This window comes from Pteronotus mesoamericanus, unplaced genomic scaffold (genome assembly GCF_021234165.1).
Source record: "Pteronotus mesoamericanus isolate MK-2021 breed Mesoamerican mustached bat unplaced genomic scaffold, CSHL_Meso_final contig_130, whole genome shotgun sequence".
Lineage (NCBI taxonomy): Eukaryota > Metazoa > Chordata > Mammalia > Chiroptera > Mormoopidae > Pteronotus > Pteronotus mesoamericanus.
In genome coordinates, this window is record NW_026555060.1 from 10,049,425 (window position 1) to 10,072,970 (window position 23,546).

Here is a 23,546-nt window from a genome sequence, read left to right on the forward strand (position 1 = left end):
GCTCCACGTATAGGCACATTTTTCTCAATAAATAGAGCTGGCCCTTGGTATCTGCAGGTTTCGCATCCTCAGATTCAGCAGATTCAACCAACTGTGTATAAAAAAACAGTATTTTTGCATTCCCAACAGCAGATTTCCAACTGCAGCTGGTTGAGCCTGCAGATGGGAAGGACTGACTATAGTAGAGTCCAAAGTTAAAAGAGAAGTTTTGATTGCACTTGGGTCAACACCCTTAACCTCCCCCATTGTTCAAGGGGCAACTGTAAATGGGAAATTCCAGAAATAAAGAAATTGATAAGTTTTAAATTTCAGGCCTTTCTCATTCTCATGATGAAATCTCGCGATATCCAGCCTGGGATGTGAATCATCCCTTTATCCAGTGTCTCCACATCCCACACCCTCCAGCTGTAGATGCTGCCTACCCCTTAGTTACATAGGAGTCTTCTCAGTTGTCAGAGCAACTGTCCTGACATCAAAAGGCAAGAGTAATGATGCTGGCAATTGGAACATGCCACAGAGAAGCTGTAAAGTGCTTCCTTTAAGAGAAAAAGTGAGTAAAGTACAAGATATTTGGAGATACCACCTTCATGTAACTTTTATCACAGTATATTATGATTGTTCTGTTTTCTTATTATTGTTAATCTCTTCCTGTGCCTAGTTTATAAATTAAACTTTATCATAGGTACATATGTATAGAAAAAACCAGTATACATAAGTTTTAGTACTATCTTCAGTTTTAGGCATCCGCTGGGGCTCTTGGAATGTATCCTCCCGTGGATAAGGGGGGACTACTGTAATTTGACCTGAGATATTTAGAAAGCAATACTAGAAAGGTTAAAGTGAAGTGAATTGAAAATAACCAAGAGCCAAATTAATTACTTCAGACCCTGAAGTGGCATTGTTTGTCCAGTTGGCTGCACTTTTGGGGGAACCTGTTTCATGGATCTGAGCCAAAGACAGAAAAGACATCGGCAGCAGAGTCAGGGCTAGTCACTTAGTGGCTTGGCATACTGCTTTTTGCCTTTTCTCAACACGGCTGACAATATCTAACTTAAATAATTGTTGCTGGGATTAGAGACAAGGGAAGCAAGGCCGTGTATGATGTCAGGTTCAAAGCTCTCATAGTGGATGGGACTGGAAATATCTTTGGAGAGTAATCAGAATTTTCAGTAAGTGGAGAGAAGGGGAAAAGTTGACCTCCATGCTGATGTGTAGAACTCTGGTTCATTTATTTTCACAGTTGTGTAATTTTCCATTATGAATATTCTGCAGTTTTTTTGGTTTTTTGGTTATTTCCACTTTCTGGCTACTATAAACAACACAACGTATGCCCTTCAGGCAGCCATGGCATACTACCACAATTTGGATGGCTATAAGCAAGAGAAATGGCTTCTTTCACAGTTCTGGTGGCCATCCCCCATCAGGGGGCTGGCAGGGCCATCCTCTCTCTGAAGGTTTGCGGGGAGCTCTTCTCTTAGCCTCTGGGGCTGCCAGCCTATGGGTTTGACAGCAACCCTCAGTGTTCCTTGGCTTGTAGGCTCATCCCATGGCACCTCTGCCACATTGTCACATGGAATCCTCCGTGTCTGTGTTTATATCCTCTCTTTTCTCCTTATAAGGACAGTAGTCATATGGATTAAGGGCCCGCCCTTTTCCAGTATTAATTCGTCTTAACTTATATATCTACAACTACTTTATTTTCAAATAAGGACACCTTTTGAAGCTCTGGGAAGGGTATAAATTTTAGGGGTTACTTTTCCACCCAGTCCACATGGCTATGGACATTCTTGTACCTGCCTCCTGCTACGTCTGTGCAAGGTGCCTCTGAGCCACCCACTCTGGGTGGGTGCTCTTCCACTGGGATCACCGGGTCATAAGGTCAGTGTATCTTCGACTTTACGGAATTAATTCAAATTGCTCTTCTAGTAAATTGTGCCAGATTACATCCCAGAAGCAGTGTGTAAGAGTTCCCATTGCTGTTATATTTAAGAAAACTTCACCAACCTGGTATTTATAATGTGATATATCTATAAGGCTTAATATGAATTTTCCTGATTAATACTCCTCATTTGTTTTCTCCTTTGTAAAATACCTATTCATATCTTTTGCCTGTTTGCTTGTAGGGTTGTTTGTCTTATCCTTAATTTTTCAAGGAATTCTTTGTCAGTTATAAAAATTGCAAGCATTATCTACCCGTTTTTGACTTGTGTTTTCAGTTGCTTTTTAGGGTCTTTTGATGAAAAAAAGTTCTTAATTTTAGTGTTGCAAAAGTCAGTCCTTTTCTTTCAGGCTGGGGATTTTTGTGTGTTAAGAACCCCTCTCCATAATTTGAATTCATGAAGACCTTTCTTCTTATTTTCTTCTAACATTTAAAATTAGTTTTGTCTTTCACATTTAAGTCTATAGGCTACGAGGAAGTGATTTTTGTGAATGGTATGAAGTTGGGATTCAATTTTATTTTATTTTTCAAATGGAGAACCAATGATTTCTGAAATGCTTTTTCTTTCTCCACTGATCTTTGATGTCAACCTTGCCATTTTAAAAAATATCTATATGTGTAAATCTCTTTGGGCTCCCTAGCTTTTTGTCATCTGGTTGGTCACTTGAGTAGTTTTCAAAATTTTGCTATTATAAACGATTGTGTGAGCAACAGTTTTGCATGTTGATATTGGCATAGGTCTGTTTGCTGTTTACTTCCTTAAAATAAATTTCTAGATGTGATTTTGCTATACCAAAGTATGAGCGCATTGTGATTTTATTGCTTTTGCTCTGCGTATAGACACTCCCTCACCCTGCTGTCTTCATGTGGATTTTCTTCTCTCCTTGTTCAGGTTCTGACTTCCCGAATGAGGCCCTACGGTCCACCCTAGGCCACTACAGCTCCTCACGGTCCCTCTCCCCACTGTCTGTGAGTTTAAGGTAAAATTTTTCAGAAAGAAAGGAGACAGGAAAGAAGAGAACGATAGCAAGAGCTTAGGTGCACTTTAAGGTTTTTTTTTGTTTGTTTGTTTTTTATTTCAATGATACTTTAAGGAAATCAGCTCTCACAGAGGCTTTACTATTCCCTGCTTCCACCACTGCATATTTGACCCAAGGGACACTCCGTGAAGGCGTGAGGTCAGTCTTGTTCATTGCTGTATTTTTTGCACAGTTCCTGGCACATAGTAGATATTCAATAAGAATTTATAAAATGAATGACTCTGCTTCTCATTTTTCACTGGCTAGTGTTTATCATTAAAAAACAAATCCACTTTGTCAATGTATAATGGCAGCATCTGCCATCCAGGCATTGATCCATTGTGGAGTGCAGCAGAGCCCAGGGTCTGCGACATCTTTGGGGCTTCGCTTCTCCTCAGTCGTGCTCTCCCGCATGGTCCAGCACACAGTCTGTGAACTGAATTTCTACGGTGATTTCCTGTATACTGCGTCAAACAGAGTTTGTCTTCCTAGGTTTCCTGCTTCCTTAGTGAAATGTAAGACCAAACTGTGCCCAGCATATAACCAGTTACATAATCATACCACCAGGAACAGATCATTTTTATACCATTGTGGGTAAGAACATGGGCTACTGAATCTAACAGACCTGAGTTCAATGCTGGTCATACTGTTTGGTAGCTAAGGAACCTAGGAAGTTTAACCTCCACGCGCAACCACCGTTTCCTCATTTGTGCAATGTGGATAATGATACCTCGCCCTCAGTGTATTTGGGGGGTGGTGAAATGAGAGATAATGCATATAAAGTGCTTAGCACAGTGCCCGGCACATAATTCTAATGGCTACAGCTGGTTAGGCACTGATAAGTATTAGCCTGACCAGAGAGCTCAGAAGGTCTGTTTGCACCACATTTATTTATTAACTCAGTGGAAATAGAGACTCACTTCCAGCAGTGGGGAAGAAAAAGAAAAGCTTTATTTTTAATTTGATTGAACAAACTGCCTCTTAAAGTTGTTGTTGCTTTACTATGGGCTTTGATTCCAATAAATTTCTCCTGCCTTGCCTAGGGTAGTATACCAGGGGGCCAGTAATGACTTCATAAAGACCAATGTGAGGGTTGGGAGAAGGAGCTAACAGACTAATAAGCTTGCCCCCAGGCAGGCTGTGCCCATCAAAGCCCCAAATCATCCGTAGTCCATCTCCCCTACCTCTGTGGGTTTGCCTTAAAGCACAGTTCATCAAAAGCCGCCATCCTGCACTTCCTGACACACAGCTAGATGATAATAAGTTATGGAGGGCATAAACAAACTCAAAGGCATTGCTTATTAAAGCTGAGATGTAGCATAAGAAATAAACCCAATAAATGGTCTCCTTGAATGGTAAAATAAATGCTAGAAGAAGTTATAAGAGATTTTGTGAGCTGTAACATCCTTAGGAGGAATTTTTTGAAAAAGGGATTTGTTTTTTACAATCTTTCATCTCTGACTGAAAGAAATAAAAATTCTCCTTCAGTGTGACCCAATACCGATGAGCAACTCATTAGAAAGCCATCTTTTTCCTGCCTTAACGTGAACAGAGAGAAGTAAGGGAAAAATATTTCTTTTTATTAGTAGGAAAGTAATATGACTTCTTGGAATTCTTGGCTAGTTGTTGCTTTGAAGACTTGGCTGACTAAAATCTCATTTTGCTCATCAAAGTCTCATTTAGCTTTTACTCAATAGCTGTGACGAGGATTGCGATCAGTTCCTACAGTGTAAAAATTAACAATACTTGGCATCACATCAGTCTCTCAGCTTCTCAGAAGGTCTTTAGGACTTACAGTCTCCCGTTTCTCCTGCCACTGTGTATGGATGGAATAGACTTTCCTGGAGGTGTGGATGGAAGGATGGAGGGCGTAGCAGGCAGGGCAGTTCTGAAAATGCTCTCCCATGCTTTTTGTCCCTCAGGTCCTCTAAGCTGCGTGTCTGCAAGGTCCTCTTCTCCCCCTCCCCTGGCTGCTTCTCTCCCCTGGATTGCTCTGGGATCTTCGCTCTCTTCTTTCCCGCGGATGCAGAGCAATTCAGTGCTCTTCTACAGAGCTCTCAGATTTGACTCCCAGTCCAGGGTCCTGGCAGGAGACAAACCACACCAGTGATTTTAACAGAGAGAATTTAACATAAAGAACTGGTGGCTTAAATAAGGTTATTAACTAGTTAACTGAAATGGCAGAGAGCACATCAAAATACCCAGAGGAAAAAGTTTCAGGGAGCAGCTACCACCTCCAGGACTGGGAGAACGGGTGGAATGGTATGGAATTATGAAAACACAGAAACTTGAAGGTGGGCCTTGCAGAGCAGGTGTCACGGAGCTGGGAGGAGGGATCTGAGGGGTTGAGCTCCAGGTTCTTGCTGATGCTGGTGTCTCTGAGGCTGGAATGTGATGGAACTGATTCTGCAAGTGCTGGAAAAACTGTCTGCTGGTGTCAGGTGCTGCTCCGGGAAGGAACTGCCTGTGTTGCAGTGCGGCAGCGGTGCTGGGGGGGTACTTACAGGACTAGGAGGCGGACAGAAAGGAGTTCCCTCCCCTTCGCCAGTTGAGCAGTCTCCCTCTTGGTGGACCCTACACAGATGAGATGCACAAGCAGAAATGTGGTTTGCACCATCTGGTCCCAGCATCACAGAGCAGAGCACAGAGGAGGATCTGGACCCTGGAGACAACAACTGAATAACTGGTGCGTGTGCCCAGAACCATTAGGGTGCTCAGCAAAATCACAGGGCTTCCATTTCACATGGGTCCCTTTAGTAGCATGTGGGGCAGTTATGAGTACCAGCAACAATAAAACGCCACGACTTCAGAATTTTAGAGAAACAAACTTACCAATAAGGTGTTCCATTTTATTGCAATATGTTAAGATCCTTCTATCCTGCCCAGCCTTTGCTAGCTACGATTATATTTAGCTTCCATAAATGCCGATTTCAACACGTCACTTCCAATTACTTATAATGCTCAAGTCTAAAATACAATACTCTAAAATCTACCCTTGCTGCACACTTCCTACTCTCTGTCCTTCCTCTCCCCCTCCACATAAAATCCACCCTCCACATAATGTACTGCATTACAGGAATGCTTTGCTCCTCCTAACCATTCCTCACCCCGCACTCCACTTCCCACCAGCCCCACACATTTTTCTTTATTTTTGTAATTAATTTGTTCTTTAATTAAGCTGGGTCAAGAACTTGTTTGGAATGGAATAAAAGGTAGAAGTTTTCTCCCTTGAAAATACACAGGGACACTATCTTTGCATATAATTCTGAGGGCTCACCGAGACCCTGAAGATCCTGGCCTTGGACCCCCAAGAGGTCAGTAGTTCCCAGAATAGGGTCTCCTAGAATTGCAGAACCTAGAAGTCTCTCTCCACAGATCCAGGTCCCACAATCACCAGTTACTCAGATCTTCTTTGGCTCTGCTTTGTATCACACAATTTTCCCCTTTATTACCAGTATGTAATGGGTGGATTTTATTGATTGCTAGTTTGATGTATTGATGTTCCAGCTCCTTAACTAATGTTAACCCCTCTGTATGTAGAGACCAACTCCCTATAACCCCTCTCTCCCTGCTTCCCTCCCTTTCTCTCCTGCATCACACAGGGTTAGGATTCACAAGAAGAAGAAACAAACAACATATATTTATGGACAGATATTCATTCAAGGATATTTCTGACATTAGGTTTACATGCTATAAGTTTCAATACCTTCTTGTTATGCAATCAAACTGCATTTATTTTGACAAATTCCATAATTCCTACCTTGTTAATCAGACAGGTGCCTCTCCTACTTAATATTAAGTTTATATTTTCCTCAGTATTTCAGAAAAGCACAAAGAGGTGATTTTTGTCATTATGTGTAACACACTTTTTTTTGTTTTTTTTTTAAATCACCCAATGATAAACACAAAGTTTGTTGCTGGGTCAGGGGACACCTCCACAGGGGCAACCATCCTTGTTGTGCTTGGGTTTTGCTCCTGTGCCTGTCCTGAGCCTTTTCGCCATGCAGGAAGGGCTGGGCTCCATTTTCCCTCCTCTTCTCTGTTCTGAAGCCCTGCTCTGGACTCCACTCAGAGGGCTCCTTCCATCAATCCTTTGGGCTTCTTTCCCTCAATGATTTGCTCCCTCTCCGACTGTGCTGCTCCTAGTAGCTTCTCTGACCCCTGGGTCACACAGCCTGTGCAGGCACTTCCCCCTTCTGCAGCCCACGTGGTACCCCTTTGCCAGACCTGCTCTGCTCCATGAGTGGGCAGATGGCACCTTTGAACAGAATGCTTTAACAAGCACAAGGACTGCCTGGAAGAACTACAGGGAGGGAACAGATGGTGGCTGTCATTGGTATAGTTCAAAGGCAACAATGGTGAAGGTGTTCCTCCTAACTTTCATTCCCTTTCGCGCCTACTGGCCCACTACTGTAGAGAAACTGGCAGTGTGAAGGTGCGGGTGAAGGTGAGGAGCAATGAAGTATGCAAACTATGCTTCCTCTGCCCAGGCCAGGGCCTCAGGTCTGTGCGGCCCCCTCCGCTAGGGGCTCTGGGCATTCTCCTGGAGCCTGACGGAACACCCACCACAGGCCACAGCTGTTTCCGCTCAGCTCCCTCACCATCCACTTTGAGCTGTATGGGGTACTGTTGTCCCCAAGTCTGTGAACTTTGATTCTGCTCTGCATCTGCCCCTTTTTCATGGGCTGCCTACCTGCAGACCTTCTCCTGTAGGGACTCTGCGCAGGCAGGCACCCTGCCATCCACCGCACACAACAATTATGACCAAGTCGCAGTCTTGTACCCAGCTGTTTTCAGGTCTGTGGACCAAGCTCTCCCTTTCAGAAGGAAATCTTATCTCCTTCACAGTAATTGCAAGTATGAGTCCCATTAATGACAAGGTTTTCTAATATCCAGAGAGGTTAAGTAGCTTGCCCAAGATCATACAACCCGTAAGTTGATAAATACTTGAAAGTTCATCCCTCAAATGAGTGTTGTTGAAAATGACAGTTACGTGGAACCTATGCTACAAGTTCTCCTCACTGCCAGACTCTCACATCTGTGAATGGGGTTAGTACAGGATGACAGCACTCCTTTCTGCTGGTTGAATTCATCCTCAGAAGCTTTCTTAACACAGCACTCCAGAAAATCACTAATGAAATTAGTTGGTACATGAGGTGATGCTTGTTTACCATGCTTGTCACGAGTCCTTCTGTTTTAGATGAAGAGGAATGACGTGTTGAGTTTAATGAGCCAGGGAGCAGAAGCTGTTGTTCAGCACCCTTTTCTCTCATATTTTTTTAGGCATCTGTTCTTTTGGGTAAGATTTGAGATGTGTTCTGGTGCTCCAGATCAAAACTGAGAAGCATGGGGAGAGGAGGTGGGAAGGGTGGCAAGGTAACCACACAGGAGAGCAGTCCCTGGCTCCCAGAGAGAGCTACGTACACTTTCCAGTCCTTGGGCTCCAGCTGCCCAGGTTCCCTTCAGTGAAACCTGACACTGGCTGGCCATTTAAAGCAGGAGAGGGAAAAGACAAAATAGATTCTGGCAAGGACAGATCACTGGCTGCTGCTGCTAAAAGCATGCCATCCCACGGATTCTGAGAAAGAGATTGTGGGGGCTCTGGGGGGTGTGCTGAGGATCCTTGGAGATTCGTCGTTCAGGGCATGTGCATGTGCCCGTGGGATGCAGGAATGCCGTGGGATGCCGTGTGTGCCTGTCCTCCCCTGCCTCCCACATTCTCCCCATGGTGCTTTCTGAGTACACGTGCTAGGGCAGTCCTGGTGTGAAGCGCATGGTATTTGACACAGGAACTGCAGAGCACACCCAACACAGCCCGTACATAGAATCAAACGGACAAGGAGCAGCACACCCACGTCTTCACAAGCTTGTGTCAGCAGCAGGTTGTCAGAAGCCCTTTGGTCAACCTCAATTTTGTTTAGGGAAATACAACCTGACAGCACAGTTAGTGCAGTAAAGGGGCCTCTGATACCTAGACATGTCAATCAGGGCTAATGAGCAGAATGCAAACAACATGCCTGTCCAGCGCTCAGGTGCCCAATCTGATTGGTTAATGTGGTCCAGGACAGGCTATCTTGGGTTTCCAGATGCAAAAAGAGAAGAAATGCCAGAAATGGGGACTGTGTGGTTTCTGAAAGCCAATTTGGTGCAGAGACAGGACCTTGGGATTGAATAAGCTGGCTACTGGGTGTTCCAGGGCTCTGCGGAGTCAAGCATCAGGACACAAATTTGAAGAGTCTGATGGACTCTGTCTCCTGCCTTTGTGATTAGATCTGACTTACTTGTTCTCTGCTTTACAACCCCCTGGTCAAGGGATTCAGGCTGGAAGGAGGTAAATGAGTGTGTCATGATGTGTGTGTCTGTGTTGGGAGGTTGTTCATAACTTCACTCATTTTGTGATTCTCTGAAGCTCGATACTGTAAATAAAAACCTCATCTGTATTTGAATACTTAAGGAGGGATTTGCTTGTTTACTGATCACTTGTATATGCTGTCCCAGCTAGGTAGAAACATGGAGGTGAACTGGTCCATGGAGGCCAGGGGCCGGTGAGCTGTGAGGAACTCATGTGCAAGAACTCCTGGCACACCACGTCTGGCGAGGAGGCCGGTGTGAAATATGCTTCCTGCAGTGAGCTTCTCTGTCTGATAGGACATTGCCAGTTTATTACTTAGAATAACATTGATGAGATTTTGTTGCGAGTCTGTCTACTTTGAATGAAAGTAATTATTTAGTTTACATGTCCTTAAGGAAAGAACACTGTGTCAGGAAGTCCAGATGTCTTGTAATGACCCTCAATATATTTCTAGCTGTGTAAGTTTTGACAAGGTTCATAACTTTTTCTGGCCAAGTTGCCTTGTCAATAAATTATATCACACTCAAAACTATTATGTGAAATCGTTGACTGAATTTGTGTTCTGATTAGAAATTAATCCTCTCATCAGTCCCTCCACATAATTTACTTCATTACAAGAATGCTTTGTTCCTCTTAACCATTCCTCATTCTCCCCCTCCTCCCAACCCCCAGCCCCACACATTTTTCTTTATTTTTGTAATTCATTTGTTCTTTAATTAATCTGGATCAAGAACTTGTTCGGAATTGAAGAAAGGTAGAAACTTTCTCCCTGAACAATACAGGGGCACTACATTTGTGTGTGATTCCGAGGGCTCACCGACACCCTGCAGAAGTCCATAAAGAAGCAGAGGGCAAGTAGAGGGCATACTTTCCAATTAAGCAGGAGGTTTCAGCATGATGATGTAAATAACCAAATAATTATACTTCCCCAAGGCATTGTTAAACTTGTCCTTTAAGGCTAATGCAGAACTTTTAGTTTCTTTCTTGAAACAAATTTTGTTTTAGCAGGAAAGCTTCTTGAAGCCAGAGACCAGATCTTTGGCTCTTTTATAGCTATAATAATCATGATTGCTGTTCATGAAATATTTCCAGTTCTCTCCCCTACTGGGCACATGGTACGATTCCACTTCCTGCTCCTTTGTGGGTGGGTGGTGCCCTGAGACTAGTCTGGCCAATGAGTTATGATAGAAAACTACACTTGTCACTTTTGTGCTAGAAGCTTTGGTCTCCTGTCTGAGATTCTCTAGAGTTTTTTCTCTCTGACATGGCAGCCAATAATATTCAAGGTGGTGGCTTCTCTATGCAACTGGATGCCTGAATATTTATAAAGAACCAACACTTTCCTCTCCCACACTTCCCACCTGCCACTCTCCAAACCACCTTCTAAGTCTCAGAGGACATGTGGCATGAGTGAGAAATAAACTTTGATACATTTAATCCACCCAAAATTTGGAATTGTTTGTTACTACAGCATATTACCAACTAATACAATCTAAGGATCTAACCTATATTTCAAGTATGCATTACCTCTGTATTATTTAAAATATTCTTAGGATCACCAGACTATTAGTGCCTGGAGGGCAGACATGGCATACCTGGAGTGATAAGGAAACATGAAGAGAATGGACAACAGAAATCCAATGTTTCTCTTAAATTTTACTTAAGCTAACTGTTTTAGTTTTTCTCTTATCATTGCCCTCAAAAGGACATCTTTCAAGGCTAAAACTTTATTAAATATATTTCCTCTGTCCCTGCACAGTCTCTAGTGGAATAATAGAAAATCCCAGAAAAGTAATCTTTGGTCATGGGGCAGGGGAGAGAAACTGTTTACTACACGGTTGAGAATCAATTATGCTCAAAACAAAAGTGATGTTTCTCTTTTGGATAATAGGAACACTTCCAAGGTCCTTTACAGAAATAGAGCATGGCCTCAAATATTTCATCACAAATATTTACCGCTCATGGCCACCAATAACTTGTTAAGTTATAATTCTTTTTTTTTGTATTTTGATCAAATTTAGTTTATCAGCATCATTCATTTAGTTGATTAGAAGGAGATAATCAGTAATAACCATATCAAATGGATATATTTCTCAGCAAACTAAGATTCATTTTAGTTTACTCACGCAGCAGGATTCAGTTTCTACTGAGCTTTCTGAAATATTGAAAGTAGTTTGGAAGTTCTCCATTGTCCCTTTGAGTAATAGCCTAGCAGGGGTGTCCAACCTGCAACCTGTGGGCCACGTGCAACGCAGGATGGCTATGAATGTGGCCCCACACAAAATCGTAAATTTACTTAAAACCTTATGAGATTTTTTTTTTGTGATTATATGTTGCAATGTATTTAATGTGTGACCTGAGACAACTCTTCTTTGTCCATTGCAGCCCAGAGACTCCAAAAGTTTGGACATCTCTGGCCTAGAGGTTGCTGTGGCTCACTTCCTCCATTCATTGAGACCCCTGGCCACGCTACCTGATATAGCCATAACCACACTCCCTGGGAATGTCTCCTCTATTCTTCTTATAGAATTTAAGACCTGAAATCATGCTCTTTTACTTGTTTACTTGGCTATTGTCTAATCTTCCCCACTAGAGGGTTAGCTGCATGAGGACAGGAAAGTCATCTCTTCTAGTCACTGCTTTAAGTCTGGCACCTAGAGCAGTGCTTGGCATGACTCAGTACATACTTGTTCAATGAAGGGCCAAATGGATGAGTGAATGAATTCATCTATCAATGAATTTCATGAATCACGAATTTGTATGATAGAAGCAGAAGGAAACTTAGAGATCTTCAGTACATAGCCTTACAGATGAACGCACTGTGGGTCACGTCTAAATCACTCCCCGGGAGTTCTTCCCGAGCATGTGACTGGATCAAGCCCTTTGCAAGCCCTTTGTGGTAGAGTCAGAACCATGACTTATAATCCAGTGTTTTTTCCATTTTAACATGCAATGCCTAGTATACAGCTGCTGGAGAATGGGTAGGTGGGAGGAAGGTGGAAACGCCTGGAATGGATAAGGGAACTGTTGGGAACAGAGGCCACCAATGCCTTCAGCATGTCCAGTCTTCTCATTGCTGCCCAACAAGTCCATCCATTAGTGAGGGTGATGATGAAAAGAGTGGGGATTCTGAAGGGGAAGGAAAAACAAGATGTGTGGAGGGCACCAAATGGGGAGGGGAATTAAGAAAGAAGCTGTACTTCTTTGTTCCTTTCCATCATAAACTTAGCATGCCTTTTCCCTCTCCTTGTGGCTCTTTTTAAAATTATGAGCCACTGATTATTTTAAATGGGCTTTCTGTTATGTCATAAATATTCAGACTGGGGATGGTAATTGTTCCCTGTGATTAATTCTGCTTACTTGGGAGAGTTGTGCAAGGTTTTCACTGGAGGGTATGTCTTTTATGTTTTAATGTTACTTGTGGATAATGCAATTTGTCCTCAACAGCCGTTGAGACAGTGGAGTTAGGTTAAGGGCTTTGGGGTCTTTTTTCCTCATGCTGATGTTTGGAAGTACTTAAATTGAATGGTTTATATTACCCCTCCCTGGGCTGAGATGAAGGTAATTGATGGGGCTCAGGGCCAGAAGTTCCTACTGGCCGTTCCAGTGGTCTTGGTCTGGGGTTAATGGAGAAAAGCGCCATGTTGAAGGTTACAGCATTTCCCTTTGCTTCCATTTTAATGATACTCGCCTGCCAGTGTTTTCTCTTTGAAGAGCAATTTAATAAACAATCACTGGTGTTTCATGTTGAGGGCAAGATTTGTAATGGCATTCATCTCCCCGGGAGTTCTTCCTCAGCATGTGACTGGATCAAGCCCTTTGCAATGAATATGGGCAAAACCCTGGTAGCTCCAAATGCACCATGGGTCCCCCCTGCACAGGATGAAAATGGGCTGGGGCTGGAGGACAATTTTTAGGATGATTCTGGACTCCACTTGTGTTTCTCTTTCTTTAAAAACATTTCCCAAGAGAGTTGAACCTGAGCCTGCCATTATACCGAAGACCCTTAACGGGAGGGCTGGTGGGGGAGTGGGCACGCTGAAGTTCTGGAATGTGACCTTCAGCTCACTCTGTACTTCAGGGATAGAAGGAAGCGGAGCAGCCAAGGGCTGTCATTATTGAAAATGACAATGGAAGCTGTTAGGCTTGACAAGGAAGATTATCGTCAAATCTTATTAGCACCCACATGGAGAAGACACTTTTCTGGGTGCTCTACAAAGCCAGCCTCTGCAAGGAGTTGGGTTGTGCATTTAGTTTTGATTAAAGTCACATGTAAATTTATACAGCCAGTTAGGGTGGGCCTCAGGCTCCAGCGAAGGTGCCAGCAGGCCCAAGGAGGCTGAGCCTGAGCATTCACCCTGCAGAGTGAGGAGCGAGACGGTTTCCCTGTTTCTCCTGTAATTAACAACAGCAGTGCTCTCGGAGCAGCACCGACAGAGGGGAGTACCCTTGAGAGACTGCAGCAGACTCCGGCTGTGGATGAAAAGGACAGCGGTCTTTCATCTACACAGAGTGCAGCTGCTCTCTGCCAGGCTGCTGAGGCCCATAAAGCTTGTCTCAAAGACCGTCGCAACGACAGTGTCTGTAGGAGCAGAGGTTGGCAACATCTTAAATGTGGCAAGCCAGTTTCCTCATTTTTCTTTTGGCATGCCAGGATTGGAGAGAAAGTGGTGACCAGGCATCGCTGTTTTGGGCTTCTTTGAGAGTGAGGGAGGGGTGTGACTTTTAACAGAGGGAAGGGCTGACTGTGGCCAACACGCAGGTATTTCCAAGACAGAGTGGTGATGGGCACACTGGTGGTAAGTCACCCACAGGGTTGATAGTGGCCATTCCTGTGGTTGTTGACATTTACATTGTAAGTTTCTGAGTCCTGTTTATCTTTAAAAAAATCCCACAACAACAAGATAGTCTAAGTTTTAGCCAGTGATATTCTTATTATAAATAATATTGATAATATAAAACTTGTAACAGTGATGGCAGAATAATTGGTATGGTCCCCTGTTGATGGTGAAAATGAGTTTTGACTTGTAGGTATGAAAACAGATGTGGCCAGTGCGTGGTAGGGGTGGAGCTGGAGCTGCCTCTGATCTGATATAACTTCCTAGGCAGCCTTGAGGTTGTGCAGAAAACCCAGTTCTTACCCAGGCTGCCACATAGTCCAGAGACTGACGCTTCCTCTGGCTTAGTCAGACACAAGATTAGCTGTAGGGTAAGGAATTAGGGCCCGGGCAACCTAACATTCCCCAATGCTCCAACCTTCATCCACTCACCCACTTTAATACCCAACAATATGCACTGAGCTTGTCCTCTAAGATTCCAGTTAAGTGGGAGAAAAAGTATGATTTTGCCTCTCTATTTTTCTGGGAAAGAATGAATTCTAATTCTGATGGATTCTTCTATAGAGATATTGTTGGATAAGTGGTTCATGAACTGTAATAAATGGAAGACAGGACTGTTAAATGTGGAAGTTCTTAGTAGAATCATAAAGGGCTGAGTTTTCATGGCAAACATGATAGCACTGGGCCCAGTATAGTGTAGTGTCTGAGAGACAGCTCCAGGACTATTTATCTGGGTTCCAAGCCCAGCGTTGTCATTTACTGGCTGTGTGACCTTAAGCAGATTGCTGGACTTTTTCATGCCTCCATTGCTGAATCTATGAAATTGGCATGGTATTAAAACTTATCATAGGTTGTATTGAGGGTTAAATTATTGTAGGGATAAATGAGTGTCAAGGCAAAAAACACTGGAACAGTATCTGGCACATGCCAATGCTTGGTAAATGTGACTAATATTCCTTAATCTAGAACCTCAAATAGGTATACCTATTTCTTTCCCTCTCACCCCTATTGGCTGAAAGCCATAACAGAGGAATCTGTATTAGACATGAATATTCTGACTGAAAATGTACTTACTGGGTTTATTAACAGAATTATCAGTACAGAATCTCATGCCCTTTGTAAAAAACAAGCAAGCAAGCATATAAACAGATGTCTGATGAGCAGCTCTCTGGCTGTCCTCTTCCTCCAGGCTAGTGAATTCCTATTCGAGGTCAGGCTAATAAAATTTAAAGGGAAAAATGCAGGTCTCTATATTTGTCTAGTGAATTGGAAAAGGCATCAGTTATTCAGATTTATCAAACAAGTCAGTAGCTCACAAGTATAGTTGTGCATCTGAAATACCAGAAAAAGATAATATAAATACCAATACCTGGGCACCACCCAGAGCTTATCTGCAATGAGGCCTGGCTTCTCTGCATCTCACAAGTTTTCTGGGAGATTCTGAGGCATAACCATGTGAGAACACTGATTTAAAGAACCTCAAAATTAACACATGAGTACACAACCCACACCAGTTTAAGACCTGAACAAAGTACCACTAAAGGAACTGCTTTCGTGTTGAAATAAATTCTTCCTGTTTGTATAGCTAATTGTAAAATTAATGATTTCCTCCTATCTTTGGAGAAGGATATTTGGCAAAAGGAATTTGAAAGAAATCAGGTCTTAAACGGTTATGAAACTCTAACAGTCTCAACTAGAGATTACCTTCATGACTCTTGTTATCAATCTGGGTTCACATTTTAATTGTGCTACAAGTCAAGTGTCCCAGTGCTGTGCAGCATACCCAGTAAGTATTAACTGAAGAAAAACAGTGAAACAATTCAGATAAATTTGCAATTGCCACTGAGCTCTGAACTTAAAGAAACACTTTTCACAGGGTATTAGGCCTTCCCTGCAACGTCCCCGCCCCCCCTCATTGCAAAGCTCTGGAGGGCTGTTGGTCTAGGATAGAGTGAGGTTGGCCCTTGATGAAGGGCGACTGGCTGGCCCTGCAGGAAGGGGTCAAGTGCTCGTGGACCCTACCCAGCTCATCCCTGCCCTTGCCCAGCTGGAGTGCGAGGGCCACCAGGCTGTTCACCATTTTACTAATCTCTTCCCCTTCCATTTTCCTTCCCATCCTTTGGCCTTATAGACTTCAATAGGAAACACATTTGACCTTCAAACTGTGCCCCTTTCAAGCTCTAAATCTACCCACTTATACAGTTATTAGAAAAATTCGATCAGAAGGTAATTCCTAGGCCCTGGACATGAACAGAACAGTTTTATGTCATTAAATGCCAGAACAAAGAGACTTTCTATGAGAGGAACCTCTTTGGGAGGTGACGCCTCTGTCCATGTGAGTCTGGCTCCTTGTAGGGTTCTTCCAGTGCCTTCCAGCCCGTTCACCTCCCTGAGCTGGAGCCTGGCACCCTCATTAGGTCATGTTTACTCAAGGTGCTTGTTTTCTGTGTCTCCCTTCAGTTGGTTACAGGACACGACAGGACAAAGCGTGTTGTAACTGACCACCAATGGAGCTGGCTCTGTTCAGGGATTATGGTTGCCTTGGCAACCAGCTTTGCTGAACTCACCACAGCAAACATGGAATGAATGAATGGCTGGGTCAACACTCTAGATAAAAAGAGGGTTATGCAACTGTTTGCTGAACCCTTGGCAGGATTTTTTTTTTCTGGATATTTCCCAGAATATTCCCATATTCACAAATTCCAAATGAAGAATTCTAATTTAAACCCATAAGTATTTTCATTGTTTGCAGAAAAGAGCTGTTGCTGTTGGAAATATAAATTTAGGTCTGTAAAAGATTTGAACTGGGTGTTACTTCAGTTTCGGTAACGGCTAGAAAGCATATTTAACGATAAGCTCTCCCTAGACAGGAAACCAGGGAGGCTACTCATGTATTTCTAATGATCTACATAAATAATTTCATCTACTTAGTGTCCAAACTTCAGCCATTAAATGGTTTTACTCTCATCTCAGCTAAATAGAGTCTCGAAAAATGAATTTTAAAATGCAGAAATAAGCTTTTGGAAAAAAAATTGAGAGACAGAACGGAGCCTGTCTTTGTAGAAAAGCAAATTGGCAAACAGGACAATTTATTTAAGACAGTGAGTACAAAGGAGCAAGGTTCTGGGAGCGCGTAGTTCCCCAAACCATTTAATTCTGTGCAAACAATTAAATGGTAATATAATCCAGGTTTCCAGAGTAGTTTATGTTTATTTCTGTCTCTGACTGAAAGAAAAATACTGCACAGAGTAAGATAGTACCAGTTGTTATGACTGGTACCTGGCTCTTTGACACAGTGTTCCTCATGATCTTGCTTCTGTGTATTTTCTCCACTTGTGAATTACTCCTGGGGATTTTCTTCTCGATGTCTTCCTCCTCTCACTTTTTTTTCCTCCCCGCTCCGCACCCTGTTGAAACTGGCCTGGCATTTTATACAAGGTAGGCACTAGAGCTGGTCGTTGTCTTCTGAAGCAGCTCATTCCCGATGCCTGCATTGAGGTCTGGCTTCCTTTCCTCCCGCTGGCTCCTCAAAGTTTAGGCGATAACTCTGACCACACTGGCCCACATTTCTTTAAACTCAGGTTGAACCATCCTCAGGAGCACTTGGTTCTATCTTTAATATCCACCTGGGAGAGGTGGACCAGTGAAATATTGTGAAGAATTCTTTTCTTTTTACCTTTTAAAAATTGTTCATGGCCCAGATAAGTTATTTTAGATTGAGTGATTGTTAGGTGTAGCAAGGTCATTAAAAATCAAATAATTTCAAGATGTCCTTCCTTTTTTATTGTGCTATGACCTCCCATTTTTGTCCTGGAAACAGCCTGTTCTTTCTGGAAAATTCTGGAGAACAGTAAATAACTGCAAAAGAATATGTGCTTTTTTTCTGAAGCAAATATTTTAAATAGCACTATTATTTTTAACTTTTTATTTTGCAATAATTATAGAGTCACAGGAAGTTCTCAGAAATGTACAGGGAGGTTCAGTGCCTCTTCATCAAAGGTAACATCTTGAATGACTATAGTATAATATTCAAACCAGGAAATTGACATTGGTACAATCTGCGGTTTATTCAAAAGTCATGTTATACAGCACTAGAGTGTGTATATATGTATGCATGCAACTCTGCAATTTTGTCACATGTGTAGCTTTGTGGAACTATGACCACAAACAAGACACATAACTAACATCATCACAAGGCTCCATCACGCTACCCTTTCACGGTCACATCTGCTCTCTCATCGTCCCTGGGCAAACACAAATCTGCTCTTGATCTGTACAATTACATTATTTCACAGCATATGAATGGAAGCATGCAGTGTGCATCTTTTTGAGACTGACTTTTTCACTCACTCAGCATCATTTCCTTGAAATTCATCCAGCTTGTTGCATGTATCAATAGTCTATCCTTTTTATTTCTAAATAGTATTCCATGATATTGAGGTACCGCAGATTGTTCAACAATTCATCCATTGAAGAATATTTAGGTTATTTCCACTTTTTGGCTTCTATGAATAAAGCTGCTATAAATCTTGTACAAGTTTCTGCATGAAAATAAGTTTTTATTTCTTTGGAATAAATGCCCAAGAGTGAAATTGCCAGGTTGTATGGTAAGTCCAGTTTTAGTTTTTAAAAGAAACTACAAACTATTTTCCAGTGTGGTTGTGACATTTACATTTCCACCAGCAATGTGTGAGTAATCCAGTTTTTCCAGATCATTGCCAACATTTGGTGCTGTAACTATATTTTTTATTTTACCTATTGAAATAGGTATATAGTGATATGTCATTGTGATTTTAATTTGAATTTACCTAATGGTTAATGATGTTGAACATCTTTTTATAGTTTTATTTGCAAGCTATACATGCTCTTCTATGAAAAATCTGTAAATGTCTTTTCTCATTTTTCTAACTAGATTTTTTTAATGTTGAGTTTTGAGAGTTCTTTTTATATTTTAAATATGAGTCCTCTGCAGCATGTGTGATTTGCAAATATTTTCTCCAGGTCTGTAATTTGTCTCTTCATCTTAACAGGGTCATTCACAGAGCAAAGTTTTCAAATTTTAATGTTTATAAGGTTTTCCTTTTACAGATCATGCTTTTTCTGTGAAGTCTAAGAAATGTTTGCCTAGTCCTAGGTCCTAAAGATTTTCTATTTTTTCCTAAAAGTTTTATATTTTTATAATTTGTATTTAAGCCCATGACGCACTTTGAATTAATTTTTGTATGAGGAATAAGATTTAGGTTGAGACTTATTTTTTTCCCCTCTATGGATAACCAATTTTCCAGTGCCATTTTTTAAAAAGAAAGTTGTCTTGGTCTTATTTAATTGTTTTTGTGCCTTTGTCAAAAGTTAAATAGGCATATCTGTGTGGCTCTCTTTCTGGGCTCTCTGTTCTGATCCATGTAACTATCACTCCCCAAGTATCACAGTGTGTTGATTACTGTAGCTGTATAGTAAATTGTAATATTGGGAAGAGTGATTCCTTCTCCTTTATTTTTTGTTTTCAAAATTGTTTGGGTTATTTCAAGGCCTTTCCCTTTCCATATAAGTTTAAGAATAAGTTATATATACTTATATAACTTTTTTTCTTAAGATTTGACAGGTAGTGCATTATACCTATAGACTACTTGAGAAGAATTGGAAACTTTATTATGTTGACTCTTCCAGTCCATTAACATAGTATATCTCTCCAATTAGTTAGGTCTCTTATGATTTTTAATGAAAAGTTTGTAATTTTTAGCATCTGTGGTTTTTACACCTTTTGTTAGAATGAGAACAATTGCAAATGGTATTGCACTTTTTATTTTGGTTTGAACTTGTTCATTGTTAGTATATAAAAATTGTTTTTTTGTGTGCTAATCTTGTATTCTGTGACCTTAATGAACGCGTTTATTTGTTCTAGAAGTCTTTTGTAGATTCTTTGGAGTTTTGGAGTTTTACATATAGGCAATCATCTCATCTGTAAGTAGAGTTTTTTTCCTAATTCAGTCTGTAAGCCCACTCCCTTTTTCTTCTTCTTGCCTTATTGCATTGAATATGTCATCTTTTACTATGTTGAATAAGAGTAAGAGCAGGTTTCTTTACCTTGTTTCTGATCTGAAAGGAGAAGAATTTGATCTTTCAGAATTAAGCACAATGCAAGCTCAAAAATTTTTGTAGATGCCTTTTTGGGGCTGACAAAGTTTTCCCCTATTCCTAATTTAGTGGAAGTTTTTATCAAAACTGGGTGATGAATTTTGTCAAATTGTATCAATTGATATGATCATATGATTTTTTTTCTTTAAGTTGATGATCAGTTTTCAGATGTTGAACCAGCTTTGCACACCTGAAAGAAATCCCATGCAGCTGCAGATACTATTCTTTCTATACATTGCTGGATTTGATAATATTTTGTGGAGGATTTTGTGTTTAAACTTATAAGATATATTGATCTGTAGTTTTTATTTTTTGTCTTTTTTACATTTGTCTGGTTTTAGTATTAGAGTAATAACTGACTTCACTAAAATGAGTTGGGGAGCATGCCCTCCTCTTTAATTTTCTGGAAGAGACTGTAAATTGATGTGAATTCTTTTACTGTTTGGTATAAGCCTCCAGTATAACTTTTTCAGGAGCTTTAAAATTGCAAAATGAATTATTTTTATTGTTATAAAAGTATTTTAAGTTATCTATTTCATCTGGGCAGAAGTTTGATATCTAATGGTTTTTGAGGAACCAGTCTATTTATTAGAAATTGTTAAATTTATGAGTATGTTTATGGTATTCCTTTATTATTTTTTTAATAGTTGCAAGATCTGTTGTGGTTTCCCTCATTTGATTAATGATATTGATGTTTTGTATCCTCTCTTTTTATTTTTGTCAGTCTTCTTAAATGTTGATTTTTCCCAAAGGACCAGCTTTTAACTATTTTTCCTGTTTTTAAATTTATTTTTTTCTGCTCTTATCTTTATTCTTACCTTCCTTCTGTTTACTTTAGGTTTAGTTTGCTCTTCTTCTTCTAGTTTCTTGAGATAGAACTTAGACTCTTGAGGCTTTCTGCTTTTCTAATGTAAGCATTCAGGGTTTTTTCTTTTAGCACTGCTTTAGATGCACCTCCAAAATTTTGATATGTTGCATTTTCATGTTTATTCAGTTCTCTGTATTTTTATTTATTTATATATTTTTAAAGATTTTATTTATTTATTTTTAGACAGAGGGGAAGGGAGAAGAAAGAGAGGGAGAGAAGCATCAACATGTGGTTGTCTCTTGTGTGTCTCCTACTGGGGAAGTGGCTCACAACCCAGGCATGTGCCCTGATTGGGAATCAAATTGGCAACCCTTTGGTTCACAGGCTGGTGTTCAATCCACTAAACCACACCAGCCAGGACTATATTTTTAAAATTTTTCTTTGAAAAATTTTCTTTGAGCTATGTATTATTTATAAGTGTGTTGTTTAATTTACATATGTTTGAAGAGTTTTCTGTTGTATTTCTATTATTGATTTTTAGTTTATTCTATGGTGGTCAGTAATATACTCTGTGTGACTTCAAGTCTTTTACATTTATTAAATTTGTTTTATAAATAACAATATAGTCTATTTCGGTGAGTGGTCCCTGAGTTTTTGAAAATAATTTGTATTCTGCTGTTGTTGGGTGGAATGTTCTATAAATGTCAACGAGGTCCTGCTGATGAAGATGTTAATGAATTCTATATCCTTGCTCATGTTCTGTCTAGTAGTTCTATCAATTGGTAAGAGTAGGATGTTGAAGTCTCCAACATAACTAAGGATTTTATGTCTCATTTCAGATCTACTAGCTTTGGTTTCATGAATTTTGAAGCTCCATTGTTTGGTGCATATAAATTTAGAATTGCTATATATTCTTGGAGGATTGATTCTCTTATCATTATGTAATGTCCCTCTTTTCTCTAGTAATCTTTTTTTCTTGAAGTTTACTTTATCTTATATTCATGTAGCCATTCCTAATTTTTTTGACTAATGCTTCCATGATATATCTTTTTTCATCCTTTTACTTTTGGCCTACCTATATTGTTACAATTGAAGTGCATTTCTTGTAGATGGCAAGTAGCTGTTCATGTTGTTTTAAAATACTCTCTGCCAATTACTGTCTTTTACTTGGTATATTTTGATGATTTATATCTAAAGTAATTATTGATATGTTAGGGCTTAAGTTTTCTATTTATTTTTTATTGTTTTTCTTATTCCTCTATTTCCTGTGTTGTTTTATTGTAGACTACTTAAACATTTTTAGAATTCTATTTTGATTTATTTATAATGTTTTTGAGTATCTCATTTATACAGTTTTCTTAGTGATATTACAATTTGTATGTAATTTATTACAGCCTACTGGTATTGATGATTTATCAGTTAGACTAGAGTATTGAAACCTTGTTTCTATTTAAGGCCCTTTACTTGCCCCACTTTTAAACTTTTTAAAAAAATCTAATTCTTTTCAGCATTTGCTCTTCATACATTAAATATCAGATAAGATAGAGATGTGTTATAATTCTTTCACCAACCATAAAATGTGATTTTAGAATATCATAAGGTGAAGAATAGTTTACTATATTTATCCTTAAATTTAGTCTTGTATCTCGGCCACCAGCATGCCATCCAGACTAAGGAAGACCCAGAAACTTCAGAGCCATGTGAACCACAGCCATGGCTTCATCAGCAAGCACAGGAAGCACCCAGGAGGTTGAGGTAATGCTGGTGGCTTGCATCATCTCAGGGTCAATTTCAACAAATACCACCCAGGTTACCTTGGGAAAGTTGGTATGAGGCATTACCATTTAAAGAGGAACCAGAGCTTTTGCTTCACTGTCAACCTTGATAAACAGTGGACCTTGGTCAGTGAGCAGACACAGGTAAATTCTGCCAAAAACATGTCTGGAGCTGCTCTTACCATTAATGTGTTGCGAACAGGTTACTACAAAGTTCTGGGGAAGAGAAAGCTCCCAAAGCAGCCTGTCATTGTGAAGGCCAAATTCTTCAGCAGAAGAGCTGAGAAGATTAAGAGTGGGGCTTTGTGCTGGTAGCTTGAAGCCACTTGGAGGGGCATTCATTAAATTCTTACAAGTGAAAAAAAATTTACCCTTTAAGATGTTGCTTTTTCTGTTATGAAGATCCCAGTCTCCTTCTGTTCTTTCTTTTTATCTGGAAGGCTCTTTTTAGCCATTCTTTAAAGGTAAGTATGAGAATGATAAGTTCTGCTAATTTCCCTTCATTTGAGAATGTCTTAATTTTTTCTTCATTCTTGAATGATAGTTTTGCCAGGTAAAGGATTCACCTGTTTTTTATCTTTTAGTATTTAAAAAATTGTGCTTCTTCCTTTTGGCTGCCATGGTTTCATATGAAAAATCTGCTCTAATTCAAATTGATGTTTCTCTGTAAATAATGTGTC

The 23,546-nt window shown here is 40.5% G+C and overlaps 1 pseudogene; it reads left to right on the forward strand.

Moving 5' to 3' along the window:
- The first annotated feature begins 22,749 nt into the window (after positions 1-22,749).
- LOC129087636 (60S ribosomal protein L27a-like) lies at positions 22,750-23,181 on the forward strand (annotated as a pseudogene).
- Positions 23,182-23,546: the final 365 nt, after the last annotated feature.